Here is a 19,852-nt window from a genome sequence, read left to right as displayed (position 1 = left end):
ATTGAATTCACTATATCCTAGAGAGGGTTTATTAGTAAGGATCTGTACAAAGGTATTCAGCTATGGGAAAGCACAGTTAGAGGAATTAAAACCATTAATGTTCAAGGTCGCATGGATTAGAAATATAAGGAACTAAAAGTTTAAGTATTTTGGGAGACACTGTAAGTAAAAGATGCACAAGATTTCTATCTCACTGAGGAAGAATGTAAGTAAAACCATAGTACATTTTGTGCAGAGGGGAGATTAAGGTTGGCCTTGTGGTTAGGGTGTTAGTAGGTTGCAGAGTTTGGATCTGGATTTGGACCTGAATCCAAATTTTGCTAGTGCATGTTTGTTGCTGGTGTGCCAGCTCAAGGCTACAGAAACACATACCCCAAACATCCAAAAACTCAGGTTCACCCAAATCACGAGGTCAGTAAACTGAGGAGTCAGAGCCCCTCCCCAAGAATGTCTTGCCTTTAATTCCTAGATGTTGAAATCTGGGGTTGGGACAGGGTTTTGTTGTGAATCCTTCACATGACACGATTTGAGACAATAAGCAGCTTATCTTGTTCAGATTTTCCTCCATTCCCTGAATGATTCTGCATTATATACATCCCAGAATGAAAATGGAGGCAAAGTGTGAGTGTGCTGTTGTGTGAACGCAGTACACAGCATGCAGGGTAACTCAAATTCAACATACTTTGTCAAAGCAGGTAGCTTGCATAAGCTTTCCTCTTGCTTAAGGGCTATCTTCAGGGCTTCACATAAATATAAGATAATCATGAGAGGTGTGTTAGCTTAAAAGACTATATAATGAATTATGACTTTTTATGAATGCATGACATGATATTGAGGCATAAAGGCAAGTTTTACAGAGTTCAGCATGATTAAGGCATGAACATTCTTTACAAGGTCCCTTTCTTGGTCCTAATAGTATGGGACACCAACCCCTGATGCGGTGGGTCGGGTGGACTGGCGGGACCCTAGCTCCACGGGCCAGAGGGACCCTGGTCCCAGCCGTGTCATGCCAGTGTGACACTGGCCCTGACTGCGCTGGGCTGGGCAGATCGGCAGGACCCCAACCCGCGCCAGGCCAGGTGTAGGAGGACCTTCCCTCTTATCCCAATACTGCCTACTTTGTTGAAGAGCCTTTGATGAGGGACCTTGTCAAAGGCCTTCTGAAAGTCCAAGTACACTGTATCCACTGGATCCCCCTTGTCCATGTGTGTGTTTGACCCCCTTAAAGAATTCTGAAAGATTGGAGAGGCACGATTTCCATTTACAAAAGCCATGTTGACTCTTCCCCAACAAACTGTGTCCATCTATGTGTCTCATAATTCTGTTCTTTACTATAGTTTCAACCAAACTATGAACACTAGGTCTGACTACCTATGTTCCAATCCATAACATAGGCAGAAATTTTGCACTCTGCTTGCCTCTCGCCTGTGCTATCAGTCCTTTATACCCATTAGCATTAAAGTCACTCACAATATTTTAGCTGCTTACCATTTTTGGTTTAGTATTTGAAGCTTTCAAAGATGGTGAAGTTCAAAGCTTTCAAAGGTGTACAATATATAGAGAGAACAACTATATATAGTACTAATCTTAAATGATCCAAACTGTACCATAGAATCTGTATGGATAGAAATTCCATGCTTGAATAATCAGAATATAGCAGTAGGGATACATTACCAACCACCTGACCAGCATAGTGATGGTGACTGTGAAGTGCTCCAGAGATTAAAGAGGCTACAAAAATAGACAAGTCAATAATAATGGGGCATTTCAGCTATCCCCATATTGACTGGGTACATGTCACCTCAGGACAGGATGCAGAGATAAAGTTTCTTGACACCATATATAACTGTTTCTTAGAGCAGCTAGTCCTGGAACCCACAAGAGAAGAGGCAATTCATAGAATCATAGAATATAAGGGTTGGAAGGGACCCCAGAAGGTCATCTAGTCCAACCCCCTGCTCAAAGCAGGACCAATTCCCAGTTAAATCATCCCAGCCAGGGCTTTGTCAAGCCTGACCTTAAAAACCTCTAAGGAAGGAGATTCTACCACCTCCCTAGGTAACGCATTCCAGTGTTTCACCACCCTCTTAGTGAAAAAGTTTTTCCTAATATCCAATCTAAACCTCCCCCACTTGCAGCTTGATTTAGTCCTAAGTGGAGCACAGAATCTGGTCCAAGAGGCAAATGTAGCAGAACCCAGAGTCAAGAGTCAAGGGGTCAGGGGTCAGAGATGGAGTCAGAAGTCAAGCCAAAGATTGGAGTCAATGTCTGTTGCCATGGGTGGGGGATTATAAGTAGATATTTGGAACAGGATGGGACAGGTCCAATATAGCAGCCAGTCAGGGATTCCCCTAGTTTCTGAGACAACTTCCTGTGCCTTCTTTCTGGCTTAAAATGAGCCAACCAGAGAAGATGGATATCTCTTCCAATCAGGAGCTTCATAGGCAGTCCCTCTGGTGAGCTAGGGTCCATTAGCCCACACTCCTGCTGGTACAAGTATGCTGACGGATGGTGGCTGCAGTCTGAGGACCCACATTCAAGACCCATGATCCCTGACAGCATAGTTCTGACAATGCACCTCAGTGCTGACCTGCAGCATCCCCACTAGCCCAGCGTGTGAGTAAGAAAGGACTATCATACTGACCTGGCTGCTGGTTTGGTAATGTGGATAAAGTGAGACAACAAATTCATGTTTACTTATTAATCTCATCTCTAATGCTAATGCTCTTACCCTCTGTGCCACCTAATATTCCTTCAAGCCCTTTGTTCCAATTGTTTGGTTTAGAACTGTAGTCATCTTAGAATATTGTGACTGCCTGCTTTTTCATTCTCCCATCATTATAGCATCTAGGCATCACTAATCCATGCTAAAGGGCATAAGGGGAGGATACACAGTGAGGTCTATGGATTACTGAGTGCCAGAGCCAATGTGAGTGAAATAATTCTCCTCACAGAGCAGTGTGGGACTGTGTGTAATCTGTACTATTATCCAGTAATCCCCAAACTTTACTAATCCTCACTAGTGCTCCAGTGCAGACTCCTGAAACAAGGCTTACTGCACTGCTCCATGTGCTGTGGGCATGAAGGGGGACCCGCAGATGTTGTCAAAAGAGGCCACCCAGTTGATGTCTAGGAAGCCTTTTAAAAAGGCTCCTGCGTCATCTCTTATCCTCAACATACAAGGAGATATTGGGTTAAATATCATAAGAGCCTGGCTTGCCTTCAGCTTTCAGAACCAATGCAACTCTGTCCTGTTGTCCACCATCTTCTCTTCCCAATGTCAATATCCTATGTTCGTCATGGTAGAATTCTCCTTTACCGTTCCTCCTTGTTTTGCATAGACCGATTGATTTCCCACTAATATCTTTTCAACTCATGCATCATTGCTGCAAGTGCTTCAGCCTGGTATAATCTTACATCATGTAGTTATGTTTGTATTTGTTCTGCTCACATGCTTTTTGCCCCCACCTCAGTTTATGATCGGTGAAAATGGCCTTTGTTTGTCCAGGTGATGACCAAGCCAGCATCCTCTTCTTTTGCTTTCCAGTCTTCATTCTGTTTCTATGGTCCAATATTTGCCATATGTTCAACCCTGACTCCTTGGTTTTGTGGTTGACCAGTGTATTGTAATCTGTCTGCAACACTGCTCTAAGCTATGCACTAGCTTGCTCCAGCACCATTTCCACCAATGTTTATACTTTGCAAATTCTTTTGCTGGCTTCACCAAAGTGTGTGTGTATGTGTGTGTTAGCTGTTCCGCAGCTGTGTGGAACAATCTACCACATACAATCTTTTTAGTATATGATGCAAACGTCTTTTTAGTATGAGGAAAGAGCAGCGGTGCACTTGGACAGTCAGCCATTCTTTGCTGATGTGTGGCTGGTGAAATCAAGTGGGTATGTTACACCAGCTATGATTGACTGCAGACTAGGGCAGACAAATTTATCATGGGCTGGCTGTTGCATTGACTAGGCTGCACTTTCTGTATAGCCTACCTTCTGTAATGGATGAAATGAGACTCTGAGAAGACTAAAATGGACAAACACACACAGTACACTAGCTATTAATTTACAAAACTAGCAACTAGCAAAATAAAGCCACTGATGATGGATGACATAGTTGAGTTATTTGTGCCCTTTTCGGTCCAACTTTCCATACACCCTTAAGCATCTGCCTGCTGCACATTACTCCAAGAACAAAGCGTAGTTTGCCTTTTACATATTTTAAGTCAAAACTTTAATGATAGGATATTCTTGCAGTGGGACTAATTCATCCATGATGTGTAGCTGCACTGACTTCAGTGGGGTTACACCAAGCGTGGATTTGGCCTAATGTGTTTTAGAGCTGTATTTATAATATATCTGAATCCGTTGGGCCATTAATCTTTAAAGTTTCCCATTCATGCCCATAAATACATTAACTAACAGCTCTTCCCAGCTATCTTGATTATGCAGGTCACATACAGGTTGCTATAGTAACCTTGCAAGCCACGTAAGAAAGGGAGGAATAATATATATATATATATATATATATATATATATATATATATATATATATATATAGGCACACACTCCCTGATTAATGTTAAGGGTGGGTAGATCATTGGATTAGGCCCTTGTCTTCCCCTGCATCAGAGAGAGCTCTGAAACCTAAGACTTTGTGTGGCTGTTCATGTGGGACAGGGTACTAATTACAAAGGTGCCATTCATTGAAGAGTCCTGGTGTTATGATACATTATTTTAGTTTGTTGCAGTCTACGATTACATGTCCTTGGAAGATGATCCTAAAATTCACCTCAGGTGTGAACCTGACTTCTGGAAAGGAGATATTGTTTGGGTATATTTGACCAAGAAAGGATGTTTTTTGTGAGGCAAAGGTAAGTCCACTAAATTATTGCACAAAAGGCTACACTGAGTACTGATAAGATACCAAATTACAGAAAGTTAAATGCAATACCAATAGAGGGCCAGATAGTTTCCTCCTATAGAAAACCTTGCTCTGAGCAAGGTTAGACAAACCAGTGATTAAAATGCAGGCACCCTTTTCTATCTAGCACTTAAATTATTGTTACTCCATTGAGGGAGCTGTACCAATTGTAACATTGATGGGAAAATAGTTTAATGTAGACACATCTGAATTGTACTTTGGAATTTCAGAGTGAAGCAGCTCCACAATGAAATAACTCTCACGTGTAAGCCAGCTAAATGAAACAGAGTTAAAATTGTTCTCTCTTGTGAACCTTCTTGACATCTTCTGTTTTACAAAGAAACCATTTCATTTCTTTAAAAGGATCCCAGCTCTCTTCTTTGTGTGTCACCCTGAAAAGCCAGATCATTTTTGCTACCTGCTTTGTTGAGACTGTCAACCAGCTCTCTGAGAGTGTCTAGTACTGTATTGGCTGCATTTTACATTTAGGAGGGGGGAAAAGGACCCTGCATCAGAAATTCAGCTTGTATTGCTTTCCTTCCCTCCAAGTACAAAGGATGTTTTGTTTGTGCTCAGGATCCTGCTAAAAAGTTTGGCTGTGAAATTAACTCTGCCTTGAGAATGGGAAATGGGTAGAGAGCACATGGCCTGAGGCTGTTGGATGCTAAGTTCCCTTCACCGCTGCTCTCTTTCACATTCTAAAAGGACTTTTGTACTATGTCGTAGATTGTTCCTCACAGCTGCTGAACAGCTAACAAAAAAGCACACACTTTTGCTGAAGCCTTGATAGGAATGATTTCATGATCCCATTGAATATAAAAGACTCTTGAGAGAAAGTACTTTCCCCATATTTTGGTCTTTATTTTTTTTAGCTGGTTTTAAGAAATGGCTGTTTGTTTGTTTGTTCATCCAAGTTTTTGTTATTTTTTAATAAGACTGTAAGCTTCAGAGCCGGTCAAAAAAATTCCACTGAAACTAAGTTTCATCAGGAAGTTGGCAAAAAGTGGAATTGTGAACTCCCCACTTCCCTTTGTTTCCAAACAGCTCCAGGGAACATTCCAGATACTGCATGGGGAGATGAACTTTTTTAAATGAATGAATAAAGTAACTAGTCTGACACCTATTGAAGTTAATAGACATTTTCCCATTAACTTCAATATGAGAAGGATTGGACCATAAACTCTGTTGATAAAAGACATGATCTTGAAAACCCCTTACTCAGGCTGGAATTAAACTGTTTGCATCAAGTCTAGTTACATGAATAAGTATTCACAGGATCTAGCTTATTTATTCTATCTCTTAGATAGTAGATATAGATATAGATCAGAGTGGGAGTTGTTGTATACATTACCTTTATGTAAAAATTGTTTCATATGTAGATGTGTAGAGCAAACACTCAGAAGCGCTGAATACCTATCAAAATCTGTCACAGAGAGTAAAAGAGAGAGACACCCACTCATACATTGGGATATACATAAATGCAAGAGTTCATACTATTTAGATAATTGAAATAGCAGCTATATGCTTAAATCATTTGCACATTAACGGTGGTAGGTGGGGATGTCCCTCATTTAAAGGCACACACATTTCTCCCCACAAAAGACAATGGTTCACGTACTTTGAATCAAATAAAGAATGTGTAACTTCTCCAAAACACATGTAAGCATTTCAGTGCATTGACAGCATACTGGAAGCTGTCTGGTGTCATTCTTAATAAATTCCACAGCATTGAACTTGAGAAGAGACAAAGGATTTGCAAGGATAATTGGGCATAAACTGGAAATCCAGAATCCTCAGCAACTTTTTAAATCAAGAGACGGTATGGGGTGCAGAGTTCAGGGTTAATGGGTTATGGCTGTTTCCTTCCAGTTTTGGGGCTAAAATGGCTTATTGATCTGACCTTTTGCTCTCCTGTCTGGTACCACAATTTTAAAAGCTGTCTTGGGATTAAAACTTTGGAGTGCTTGGTTAGCTTGATGATCATAAATGTATGTACAGGAAAGTGAGAAATAAGCCAGACTACAATTTGTCACATCATTCTACATCTGCCAGGAATCCTATTACTTTAACTAGTTGCTGTATGTCAATGCTGCAATTAGACTTGAGGAAATAGAGAAGAAAATCATAATTGTTTAAAAAAATGTTTAAAATGTTCTCATACATGAAATGGAAAGTTTATTTTTTCAGTATGTTCTCCCCATCAAGCCCTGATTCATATTTCAGTATTGTTTGCTTACAATAATGTGACTCTGTTAGAGGTAAAGAAGATTTGAATGGTCTGCAGAAATAGTGGCTATCAAGGGAGATGCGATATATTTTGATGAGGAGTATGGAAGAAATCTCACAATCTCTAACCTGAGGCCTTCAGTCTCTAAAAAGAGCCATCTGTTAACTTTAAAAAGCACTTGCATTAATTATTTATATTTTCATTTTTCATTTTCTATATTTTTATTTAAGTTGGATTTTCCCCATATAAACACTGTAATGGTTTTCTTAGGAGATGCATGCTGAAACTTAATGTTAAGCTTTCTGATTACATTACTCTGGTACAATTTATGCTTCTGGTATCTTCCAAACAGAAGGAAACAGGATCGAGCACATGTAACATATATTGCTACTTATACATGTTAAGAGAGAGAGAGGTTTTTTCAGTTTTTCCTTTTCAAATATTGCTCTCTGCATGAAAGCATTGGCTGATTGACTGCATGCAGTTCTCTGACCTTGATTTTCATGTCAGCGTGCAGTCACATTTCATCTTAAATGAAGAATAAGTTTAGGTCAAAGAAGGAAATTATTTGATGATTAATACCACTTTTTTTCTTATCCACAAGAGGGGAAAGATAAGGTAGTACTCAAAATCAGCAAATGGGAATGTGAAAGATTTTTGCCCCTTTATGCATCTGTGTAGGAGTAGAGACAAGACATGAAGTGGTAAGCTACCATGCAGATGATTATGTGTAACCTCAACTTTATTAATTAAATTAACCGAACTTTATGAACTGTGAATAGTTAACATTTAACATCACTGCTGTTGTTACCAGCAGCAAATGTGTCCAGTGCAATACACCATACTTAGTAGATTGCAATAAAGGTCATTCACTCATGAGACAGAGACCATCCATAACCTTTCTTCACACAGCCAGCCATCAGGTTTTGGCTTCATACCAAAATCACATCCTCTTGCCTCTTCTTCATACTCAGAATTATGGCACTGATGATGGATGCTTCAGTCTATGCTGGAAGTTGAAATCCAACATCTTGTCTCAATCCTTACTGCTGGTTCTGGCTTTGGTCACTCTCAGCCTTATACTAGGGACTGGAGTGAGTTAAATTGTCCCAGCTAGTGTCCCTGTACCTCACTGGATCCTGCCATTACAGTTGCCAGAGATTAACTGGGACAGTCATTCCTTGAAACCCAATAGGTTAACCACAAACATTTTCAAGCATCTAGGGATGTCAGATATGTCTACATTGCACGCACATCAGAGTTATACACTCCAGCTTTATGAGAGAGATTAGGGAGTTCATCCTTTGTGCCTAATGATTGCCTCTCACCAGCTTCCCAGTGTACGTTGCTATCTGCCTGTTAGCCTCTTCTCTGGACCAATCAGCTCTGTGAGTTCTAGCGGTTCCTCTCCAAACCCGCCTTATACGCATTTCAGCTCATACGTAAGTGAGATGTGGGGACAGCTACGTGGCTGGCCAAAGCCATTAACCTTGATGTACAAACTAACCATGTTGCTGAGTCCAAATGGTTTTCTTCCCAGTGCACTATTACAACACGTTATGCTAAACTGAAGCAACAAGGAGTGGAGCAGAGGCATTAATTAATCTCTCAGCATACCCTTTATCCTGTATTGTGTGGTATTTCACTTCAACTCTGTGTTTCAGTTTCCATATCTGTAAAACAGAGATAATATTTACCATAATAACCTCATAGAGGTGTTGTGAGACAATCAAATAGAGCACGATTATGTCCTTGTCCTACCTAGCCAAGCTGAGACGTGTTGGGGAATAATGTCTCTGGTCTGCCATGAAACACAGACATGGCTCTCCAAGTACTCCCCACTGCGAGCAAGCGGGGGAAAGGGGGAAAGGGGGAGATTGCACAGTGAGAAGTAGGAAGTGGACAGATCCATGGCTCTGCCTCCTCCTACTTGCTGGCCTGAGTAGCTGGCCATGTGAGCAGAAACAGAGCTGTACCTTCTTCAAGGGCTACTATAGCTTACTTACCCATCTGTGGAACAAGAAATGGCAGAGTGTGTCCTGGAACCATTCCTGGGGTGGGTAATGGTATGCACTGCCTCTTGCTCAGAGCTGGGGCCGAAGGTATAAACTAGTCCTTAGTGTCAGCGAAGTGCACATGCAATAACAACATTGCTCTTTAATAAATTCTGCTTCTTCTGTGGTTGATTATATTCCTTGTCTGATTTCATATTTTGACTGAGTCATTAAGCCTGATTAAATGTTTCCATTACTTGCTGTGACATTGTATTACGTATAACAGAAGTATGCATTTTGGAGCCCTTATGTATATATTTTACTTTGGAGAAAACCTAAGCTTGCTTGACTGTTTGTCTATTTCTTTGAAGGTGAATGGAAGGCAAGGTTTAGCTCCATTGTCCTTCTTGAAGAAATTAATTTTGGATGACCAAAGAAACTAAAGAAAATACAGTGAAGGTACAGCACTCAAGGTATCTGCATGGATTATTTATATGAAATAGCTTGAAAGTGCAAAGCAGCATGGGGAAATCAGTGTGGAGTTGCAATTCACTTAATACTTTGTTCTTTCAATTAATTGTTTCTGCTGTAGTGATCAGTAAAAATAGTGTATATCTTAAATCAATATGATTGTAATTCTGAATTACATTTACTATTCATTTCTATGTCTAAAGTCAAGGTTAACTGTTACACTAAATGCGAAAACAAAGGTTAAAAAGAGATTTTCTTTTTTTAGCTTTGTGCGTTTCCCTGGTGTGATACAGGAGAGCCAGGGAGCAGTGGGAGAGTGCTAGAGGGGAAATATGTAAGCTCAAGGCTAATTCAGGCTTGGTTCCCCGTAGACTAGGGAAGGTGGCTGCAGGTTAATTGGAGGACCTGCAGTCCATTAAGGTCCTGTTAGGAACCTAATAAAACCCCCTCCGTCAGGCAGACAGAGGAGGAGGACGAAGGAGAAAGGATGGGAGCTTGGAGGTGTGTTGAAAGATTTGGAAGACCTGAGAATTGAAGTAAGGGGGACGCTGCCCAGCAGAAGAGGGAGACTCCCTTCCCTCCAGCATCTAAGGACCAAGGGTAACCCCACCTAAGGGGGACGAGGGTGAGAAACCCACAGGGGTTGAGAGGGGCTGGGACTCAGAGCGAGGAGCAAACCCAGACCCCTCCCCCGCTTCCCACCTCTACCACCTTCCTGGGCTACTGGCAGGGCTCTCGGCACCCAAGAGCAGGGGCAAAGGGGGGCATCTTAGCTCCCCGCCCAGAAAAGCGCAGGACCCACCACCAAATCGGCCATCTTGCCACACTAGAAACAAGAAAACAGCAAAAGTAAGGTCAGTAAAGCAGCTCCATGCCAAGTCATTGCTTCAAATTTGTCAGTCTCATCTTAGGAGAACTGGATAAATGAAACTGCCAAGGAATCTCACTCTTAGCCAATTTGGGCAGGTATTTGATTTGAAAAAATAAAGTGTGCTATGTTTGTTTACTCTGGTAAAAAGAATCAATGAGAATAGTTTACTGCAAAGACTCACTGTGTCAGGAAAGCATAAAAACAATGTTCTTTCATCCTGGCGTATTTTCCTGAGTAGCTTTACACTATCACATCTGACTATCAGCTGTCTGAATCTCAGGACTGTATTCCTTCCATCTTTCATATACTGTATGTCAGCCAACACACTTCATATTATAATGGTGATCTCCTTTTTGGTTATGTTCACAACATTTTCAAGGCATTTAATTCATTTTTTCAAAAGATGAAAATGTGTTTTTTCAAAACCTAGGGAAAACAGGTTTTAATGTTAGTGTAAAGGTCATTCCTAAAGGTTAATTGCTTTATAAATAGTCAGATTGAAAACGCGTAAGAAATGGAGGGAACAATCCGCTTACAATATGCCAAGTCAGGGAAAAGCTATAAAAACAGAGTCTAGGAAATGTTGTTCTTGCCCGGGATTAGTTATAAAACTGTTTGCAATAGTTTATGGCCAACAGAACTGTCACTTTCTAGTACTTTGGGCCAAATTGTACATGTCATGTGAATACAGAGCTCCACTTCTCTTTCTAAAGCACTTCAAGAGAAGTGAGAGGAGAGTTTGCAGGATCAGTCTCTTTAACTGAAGGTCACAGATGTCACATGATCAAGCTGTTCATTCTAAAACTTGGCAAGCTGTTCATTCTAAAACTTGGCTAGCCCACCGAGTCATTCTTGTTGATGCTATGGGTGCCTGCCTCAAAGAACATGAAGGGAGCTAAGACTTCGTGGCCAAAGGAGCCTTTCCATGTCACCCCAGCTCCTTTGTTACTTGGATGGGTCCTATGCCCTAAAGGATAGATAACTTTTTTTCTGAGAGAGAAAATTTAATCAGATGGAACCCCTATTCTTGTGTCTGGCTGAGCAGTGCTCCTCAGAAGATAGGTGTGCGGGCACAAAGGTGGCTTTATGGTCCTTTGTTTGGTTCTCTAATTGTGGCCTGACCTGGGTCAGGTAGACTTGAGATCTACATTTACAGCAGTCTCAGGACCACCCTAACTTATGTCTAACTACTCATATTCCCAAGAGGCCACTTAGGCAGACAGGAATAATCAGAGTTCAGAGGTTGTCCATCCACACCCACTTTTCCCTGGGTTGTACCCCATCAATCAGGGGCTACAGATGGGTTGGCATAGAGCCACTGCATTAGCCCCATACATCACCTAGGGATTCCTGCTGTACTGGTGAGAATTCCATAGTGGCCAGATCCATTGGCTTTCACTGCTCCTTTGTGTTGGTGGAATGTTGCTCAGGGAGTGTGTGGTGGATTCTAGAGCAGGGTTTCTCAGACTGTGGTCTGTGGACCCCTGTGGGTATGCAAGGGTACTCCAGGGGGGTCTGTGAGTCATGTCAGGATCCGCTGGCCCCGCTGATCAACTCCTCCCCCACCCTCCCAGTGCCTCCTGCACTCCGGGGAACAGCAGTTCAGTGGTGTGCCGGAGGCACTGGGAGAGAAGGGGAGGAGCAGAGATGGGGCATGCTCAGGGGAGGTGTGGAAAGAGGTGGGGAAGAGATGTGTCAGGGGTGTGGCCTTGGGGGAAGGGGTGGAGTGGGGGCGGGGCCTGGGGCTGAGTGGGGGATTTAGGGGTCCGTGAAAAATTTTAAAACAAAATGGGTGTCCTCGGGTTGCTAAAGTTTGAGAAACACTGTTCTAGAGTCAATCCTGCAGGCTTTTGCATGTGGCTATGTAAAATGTCTTTAAATACATTTAGGTGATCTGCCATCCGAAGAGCTACAGTTTCTCTCCCAGTATGACAAGCCCATTATTAAATATTCGTTTCCCATATAGGTACTTACAGACTGTGATTAAGTCACCCCTTAACCTTCTCTTTGTTAAGCTAAATAATGTGGCAAACCTCCTTCGTCTCGTCACCCTCAGTGTTTCTCCCTCTGGTGGTTGGGGGTGGACCTGGAGTCAATCCGTCCTACTTTGGATGTTTTTAATTATTTGCTTTGGTTTATTTTTCAGCGTTTACAAGGTGGGCCTCAGGATAGGCCTGAGTGTTTCCTTTAAGCAAAAACAACTCACAATACAAAAGATATACATTTGCTTGTCCCCTCCACAGAAAGCCAACTTATTACACTGGCTTATGGTTGCCAGCCCTTCCCCAAACAGAAGTAAACTGGATTGCTTCCACTAAGGGGAGAAGACCAGCCTTCCACCTAGAAGAAGCCTTTTCTCCCTGCTGCAGCTTATTTCTCATCCCTCGTCCCTCTCTCTCACCAGAAGAGGAGTTTTTAAAGGTCACCAGCAGTCCTTAATTGGGCTCACGTATCTAATTAATCTGAGAGACCATTTTTGCAGTTCATAGGGAAAAGGGTCTTCACTATTCTAGGACTGATATACCTGCGTTCCACCACTCTCCTATAGCTGTCTGGTCTGACTTTGTCACATAAGATTGTGCTCTTCGAGTATATCAGTATAAGGCATGGCTCTTCTCTGAACCTTCTCCAATTTATCAAAATCCTCTCGAACTGTAGGTTTATAAAGTCTTAGATTATAAGACCAGATGGGGCCACTAGATCATCCATAATGACATCCTGTATAACACAGGTCATAAAATTTCACCCAGTTACCCTAGTATTGAGCCCAGTAACTTGTATTTGGTTTTTCAGAAAGGCATCTAGTCATGATTTGAAGACATCAAGGATGGAGAATCCACTAATGCCCTTAATAGGTTGTTCCAATAGTTAAATCACCCTCACTGCTAAGAAATTGTGCCTTATTTCCAGTTTGAATTTATCTGGCTTTAACTTCCAGCCATTGGTTCTTGTTTTGCATTTCTCCAATGAAGAGTCCTTCAGTACTCAGTATTTTCTCCCCATGAAGGTACTTATACACTGTAATCAAGTCACCTCTCCATCTTCTTTTTGATCAATTAAACAGATTAACCTCTTGAAATCTCTCACGGTATGACATTTTTCCAGCCCTCAAATAATTTGTGTGGCTCATTTCTGCACCCTCTCCAGTTTGTCCTGGGAACTGTACAAACAGAAAGTAAAATATTGCCAGTGTCCTGAAAATTTCACAGTCCAGAAGAAAAACTATAGTAAATTCAGCTGACAGCAATAAAAATGCAGTATTTGCCACATGGCAACAACTCTCTTTCCTGTTGTAAATATCAGATGTTACCGTGGTTACTGCAGGTACTTGGAGTATTGAATGTTGTGGTTTCAGTGGTTCCCACTGAATGAAAGACACAGGGTATGAAGGCATAGATGAGCAGGGACCCAGTTTTATTGCAGGAGTATCAGCATACTCTGGCTTACTTTCTTATTTGGGGTAGAAAGCCAGATGCATCACTGTTACATAAGCCTGCTGGCCAGACTGCAGAGTTTTGTGCTGATAGGAATATGAGAAGTGTAAGTCCCTTTCGACCTAGCAGAAGTGAAGCTAACATCTATTTAGGTGGTGGTAGCTGTTGAGCAGCTGTTGTTATTGTTGTGCAGATATACATAGAGTTAGGCAGATACATTTTAAAAAGACAGTGACTCTGCCCTGAAGAGTTTACAATCTAAAATTAAACAAAAATATTGGGGGGGGGGGGAAGTAACAGATCCTTAGGAAGGGGATAAGGGGAAGGGAATGTGAAAGTGAAAATATAAGCTGGTAGGTAATGAGAGTTCTGTTCATCTTTAGGATCTGAGTTTGCGACATGCTGCACACCAGCAATATCCGTACACAGTAGCCCCATACTAAGAACTTGGCCGGTTAGGTCTTTAAACCACCTTTGTGATCTGCTGATGCTGGGTCAGCCATGCACTGGGCTGGCATCTGTGTAAATTAGAGCAGCCTTAGGACTTCTCTAACTTATGCTAATAACCAGTGGCCACAAAGGAGCTATTACAGAGATGGGGAATCAGTGGGATGCAGGAGGTCTGGCCTCTCCCTTGGCCATGTTCCTATGCCAGCCATGAGGAGGGTGCTGGAACAGGGTACAGCTGCCCTAAGCTGCTCAAGGATCCCCTTCACTGGCGTGATCCTCCCAATACAGGCTGTGCCAGCTTTAGAGTGATTTTGCACCATTGGTGCAGTGCAAAACAGCTTAAATGAAGGGGAGACTTGGGGCCAATATGTTCAGCTTGTCTGGTTTCCATGTTTCTCAGTGCCCAAGGGGAAATGATCACAAAGAAGTTTGACTTTTCACTATGGAGGTCATACGGTGTATGCTGAATCCTCTGCTACAGAAAGTAAAACTTAACCATACAGCTCCTTGCCTTTGTAACTATTGATGCAAATAGCAAATTTCTTTGCTTAGCTAATAATTTTCAAGTTATTAGATTCTAAGAAAGATCTACATGTTTATTCTTTTTAATACGTTAAAGTATGTCATGGTAACACTATGTGTTGCCCAACCGCTCTGTAAGTAGTAATATTGCTGCTTATGGGTGAAATTCGCTCCTGGTTTGGAGGACCTTCATAAGACCCCCTGCATGAGGACTAACTATGGGGATTGCCAGTTGAGAGCCTGTGCAAAGGCACCTGCACACACCTTACACACTCTACATTGGCCCTGTAAAGACGGGTGCAGAAATCTCTTTTAGGGACAGATGGGGTTGGTCTGAACAAGGTCAGCTTCCAGACTGCTGTGCTGGGCATCACAAAATGGGGAAGAGATGGCCAGCCCTCTGTGGAGATAGAGGTGGTTAGGGACTATTTAGAAAAGCTGGACGTGCACAAGTCCATGGGGCCGGATGAGTTGCATCCGAGAGTGCTAAAGGAACTGGCGGCTGTGATTGCAGAGCCATTGGCCATTATCTTTGAAAACTCGTGGCGAACGGGGGAAGTCCCGGATGACTGGAAAAAGGCTAATGTAGTGCCAATCTTTAAAAAAGGGAAGAAGGAGGATCCTGGGAACTACAGGCCAGTAAGCCTCACTTCAGTCCCCGGAAAAATCATGGAGCAGGTCCTCAAAGAATCAATCCTGAAGCACTTACATGAGAGGCAAGTGATCAGGAACAGTCAGCATGGATTCACCAAGGGAAGGTCATGCCTGACTAATCTAATCGCCTTCTATGATGAGATTACTGGTTCTGTGGATGAAGGGAAAGCAGTGGATGTATTGTATCTTGACTTTAGCAGAGCTTTTGACACGGTCTCCCACAGTATTCTTGTCAGCAAGTTAAGGAAGTATGGGCTGGATGAATGCACTATAAGGTGGGTAGAAAGTTGGCTAGATTGTCGGGCTCAACGGGTAGTGATCAATGGCTCCATGTCTAGTTGGCAGCCAGTGTCAAGTGGAGTGCCCCAGGGGTCGGTCCTGGGGCCGGTTTTGTTCAATATCTTCATAAATGATCTGGAGGATGGTGTGGATTGCACTCTCAGCAAATTTGAGGATGATACTAAACTGGGAGGAGTGGTAGATACGCTGGAGGGCAGGGATAGGATACAGAGGGACCTAGACAAATTGGAGGATTGGGCCAAAAGAAATCTGATGAGGTTCAATAAGGATAAGTGCAGGGTCCTGCACTTAGGACGGAAGAACCCAATGCACAGCTACAGACTAGGGACTGAATGGCTAGGCAGCAGTTCTGCGGAAAAGGACCTAGGGGTGACAGTGGATGAGAAGCTGGATATGAGCCAGCAGTGTGCCCTTGTTGCCAAGAAGGCCAATGGCATTTTGGGATGTATAAGTAGGGGCATAGCGAGCAGATCGAGGGACGTGATCGTCCCCCTCTATTCGACATTGGTGAGGCCTCATCTGGAGTACTGTGTCCAGTTTTGGGCCCCACACTTCAAGAAGGATGTGGATAAATTGGAGAGAGTCCAGTGAAGGGCAACAAAAATGATTAGGGGTCTAGAACACATGACTTATGAGGAGAGGCTGAGGGAACTGGGATTGTTTAGTCTGCAGAAGAGAAGAATGAGGGGGGATTTGATAGCTGCTTTCAACTACCTGAGAGGTGGTTCCAGAGAGGATGGTTCTAGACTATTCTCAGTGGTGGAAGATGACAGGACAAGGAGTAATGGTCTCAAGTTGCAGTTGGGGAGGTTTAGGTTGGATATTAGGAAAAACTTTTTCACTAGGAGGGTGGTGAAACACTGGAATGCGTTGCCTCGGGAGGTGGTGGAATCTCCTTCCTTAGAAGTTTTTAAGGTCAGGCTTGACAAAGCCCTGGCTAGGATGATTTAATTGGGGATTGGTCCTGTTTTTGAGCAGGGGGTTGGACTAGATGACCTCCTGAGGTCCCTTCCAACCCTGATATTCTATGATTCTATGATAGCAAGCCAGGGAAGGGCCAACAGAGACTGTGACCCTGTCACAATCACTGTGGATTGGTTGCAGCACCAGCCCTGGGGAACTGCTTTAGCAGCCTTGCACTCTAGTCCTGGATTTAGAGGTGAATTTGGACTCCATGAACTCCAACTTCCATGGACTCCACTCACATAAAGCCTGAATATTTAGATGTGATGTGGTAGGGTGAATTTCACCTTGTGTGATTGAGATGACTAAAGCTACCTAACTTGAAGAATGCAAAGTTCTTCCAGCTGTTATCCAGAGTATCTGAACTCTTAGCCCACCAAACACAGCTCTTTAGTTAAATTAAGAATTAGACAGAACTACAGCTAACAAATCTAGCACCTGTTCACTGGAGCTATGAATCTGTGGTTAGCGTCCTTCTTTATTTACAGAATAAGCATATACGGTGCAAGTCCAAATCTTTATTATTAAAAACAAATGGTAGGCTGGATTCTGATACTCTGGCTCACATTGGATCATACCTTGTTCTTTTATGGTTTCAGTAGAAATAACTGAGTAGTAAAGTACTACTTAATGTAAGGGGCTAGACTTGGGGGGGGGGGCGGGGTTCATGAGCAGTATGTATTTATAAGTAGATTAACCTTTTCTAAACTTGAACTTGGTCCTGGATAAATGATTTAGTGAATCTGTTTATAGTAAAACTGAGCTATTGTATGTGAATTTTTTTAAGCTGTAATAGGATTTGTTGTTAACTAGCTAACATGTTCTTACTGATACTGAATTGTCTTCTGGTTTAAAACAAAATTCAACCTACTGCAGTGTCTTTTGTTTGTAATAGGAATTTGTAAAGGTCAGTTGAAAAAGGCATTTAAATTGATCAGAATGTGTGACAACCTGCTGAAATTTTAAGCCATGGTGCAGTGCACCTACAAATCTTCCTTCTGCTGCATCATCTGTTCTTTGTGTGAACACACGTCATTTCATCAGTGTGCTATTTATGGGGAAATGGAATACAGAAACTGTCTGATGAAATGTGACTTCACTTAGAAGGCAGTGTTCTCATGTGTAAGAGGTGCCATGCTGTTATTTTATCTGTTGTATGAAGTTAATATGTGGTTGTTAGCCTTTAAATACATTATAATTGTTTTAATGAGAGGTAAATAACACTAGATCCATGTTCTTAGTTTACCTTTGGAACAACAACAACAAAAAATCTAAACTATACCTAATAAACATCTGTAGAGATTTCAAGACTAATAAAAGATCTGTGGTATAAAAATGGAGCGATGGCTTTACATGAAAATGAAATCAGTAAAGGAACAGAGGACCAATGATAGGATACTTTGAAGGATGTCTTAATTGTTTCTTATTTTAAGCTGGAATAGGGATGCTCTTTAATTAGACACTGAGCTGGGTGAACATGTAGTGAATATTCTTTTAGCTGAATCTAGCCCTTTTCTTTGCTTCAAAATTATCTTCAAAGAAGCTTTGTTTTTTTGCTATTTTGTTTGTTTGAATTGTTTTGATTGCTTTACATAAATGTATTTCAGCCTTTGTGTTACTTGCAAACTATCTGCCTTGACTGCATCTTCAAATATTTTTTGCTGGTGATTGGTCACCTGAGTCACATGGTGTTGTTTCTACTCACTGTTTAAAAAGACTAAAATGTTCAAAAACAAGAGGATAGAAATCAGAGTGATCATGGATTGTTTTGCAAGCATTTCCAGCGTTACTGTTGTGCCCCAGCACGCATACATGAGTATTCGCAAGAATATCCACTTTCACAGATATTCTTGCAAACAAATTTATCTGTCCTATGCATGTTCACAGAACATGATAAAATAAAAAAAAGGTAGGTTGCACTTATAGAATGGCAATCTATCCAAAGGTGAATTTCACTGTTCATGCAAATTTGTGCAGATTATATTTGCACGTCCTTTTTGTTTTACTGTGTTCATCCAGCCCCAATTAGAACTCTATAAGAATTGTTCTTCGAGCAACATGAAAATTAGAGAGCATGATATTCTACCCAAAATTTCCATAACCTCAGCATTGGGGGTGGGGGGGCACTGTTCATAACTGTTACGTACTTTGAATCTGATGACATTGTTTAAAGAACAAACATTTCTTCTTCGAGAGCCCTCTGCATATTCCTGCTCTTGGGGATGCACAGATCCTGTGCAGCTAGGACAGTAGAATTTTGTAGCGGTAGTGCCCGTTGGAGGCCCCTCGTCCCACCCTTACTGTCCCTAGCACTTGAACCAGACATGGGAGCTGGCTATAGGAAGGGCATTGGTGCCATTGCTGCCTCAGTTCCTTCCAATAGCTGCAGCATGAGGACGGGAACTATCTTACATCTGCTTCTTTCTATAGTTTGTGCCATAGCCTAAATTAAAATAAATTACATAAATAATAAATAAAAAAATAGGCTAGTGATAGTTTTAGATGAGTAGATACTGTAGCAACTTAGTAGTTAAGTAATTAGTATATTTTATAGCTATAACAAAATTTATTTTTCTTAATTAGATTAGAAATTGATTATAACTATGATGGACAAGGGACTACGGCTTCAAGAAATATGCGCCATGTCCGGCAGTCTTTCCTTCCTCTGATGCGCATGTACAATGCTTGAAATGCTTGTGTGAAAAACACTCACGGGCATGCTGCCAAATATGCAGCACATTCACCCCCTGAGCCAGGAAGAAAGGACAAAACAGGCTGCAGGTCCTTCTGTTACAGGAGGCACTAACTGCTATGCCTGCCAGATCTGAGACCTCAAAGGGGTCTGGTGGAAAAAGTAGGAGACTGGAGTCGGCTGTGTCTACTTCCAGATCCAAGAAGTCATCCAGATCTGTGATAAGAGCTTCAGCTTTGGTGCCAGACTGCGATTCCAAGTCAGTTGAGGCTCCGATGGTCAGATCCTTGGCTCTGACCTCAGCCAAGGTACAACCTACACCAGCCTTGGATTTGGACAGGAGTCATA

The 19,852-nt window shown here is 42.0% G+C and overlaps 1 protein-coding gene across 1 annotated transcript in view; it reads left to right on the top strand.

Moving 5' to 3' along the window:
* Positions 1-19,852, top strand: part of LOC125636183 (uncharacterized) — a 69,223-nt gene that overhangs the window by 34,548 nt on the left and 14,823 nt on the right. The window contains exon 6 of the mRNA XM_075128046.1: positions 9,519-9,620. The gene's annotated coding sequence lies outside the window, so the exon portion shown is untranslated. The remainder of the gene's footprint in view (positions 1-9,518; positions 9,621-19,852) is intronic.

The sequence above is a fragment of the Caretta caretta genome, chromosome 4 (assembly GCF_965140235.1).
Source record: "Caretta caretta isolate rCarCar2 chromosome 4, rCarCar1.hap1, whole genome shotgun sequence".
NCBI classification, from domain to species: domain Eukaryota; kingdom Metazoa; phylum Chordata; order Testudines; family Cheloniidae; genus Caretta; species Caretta caretta.
Note: the sequence above shows the minus strand (reverse complement) of the source record. Positions and strands in the feature narration are given on the sequence as shown.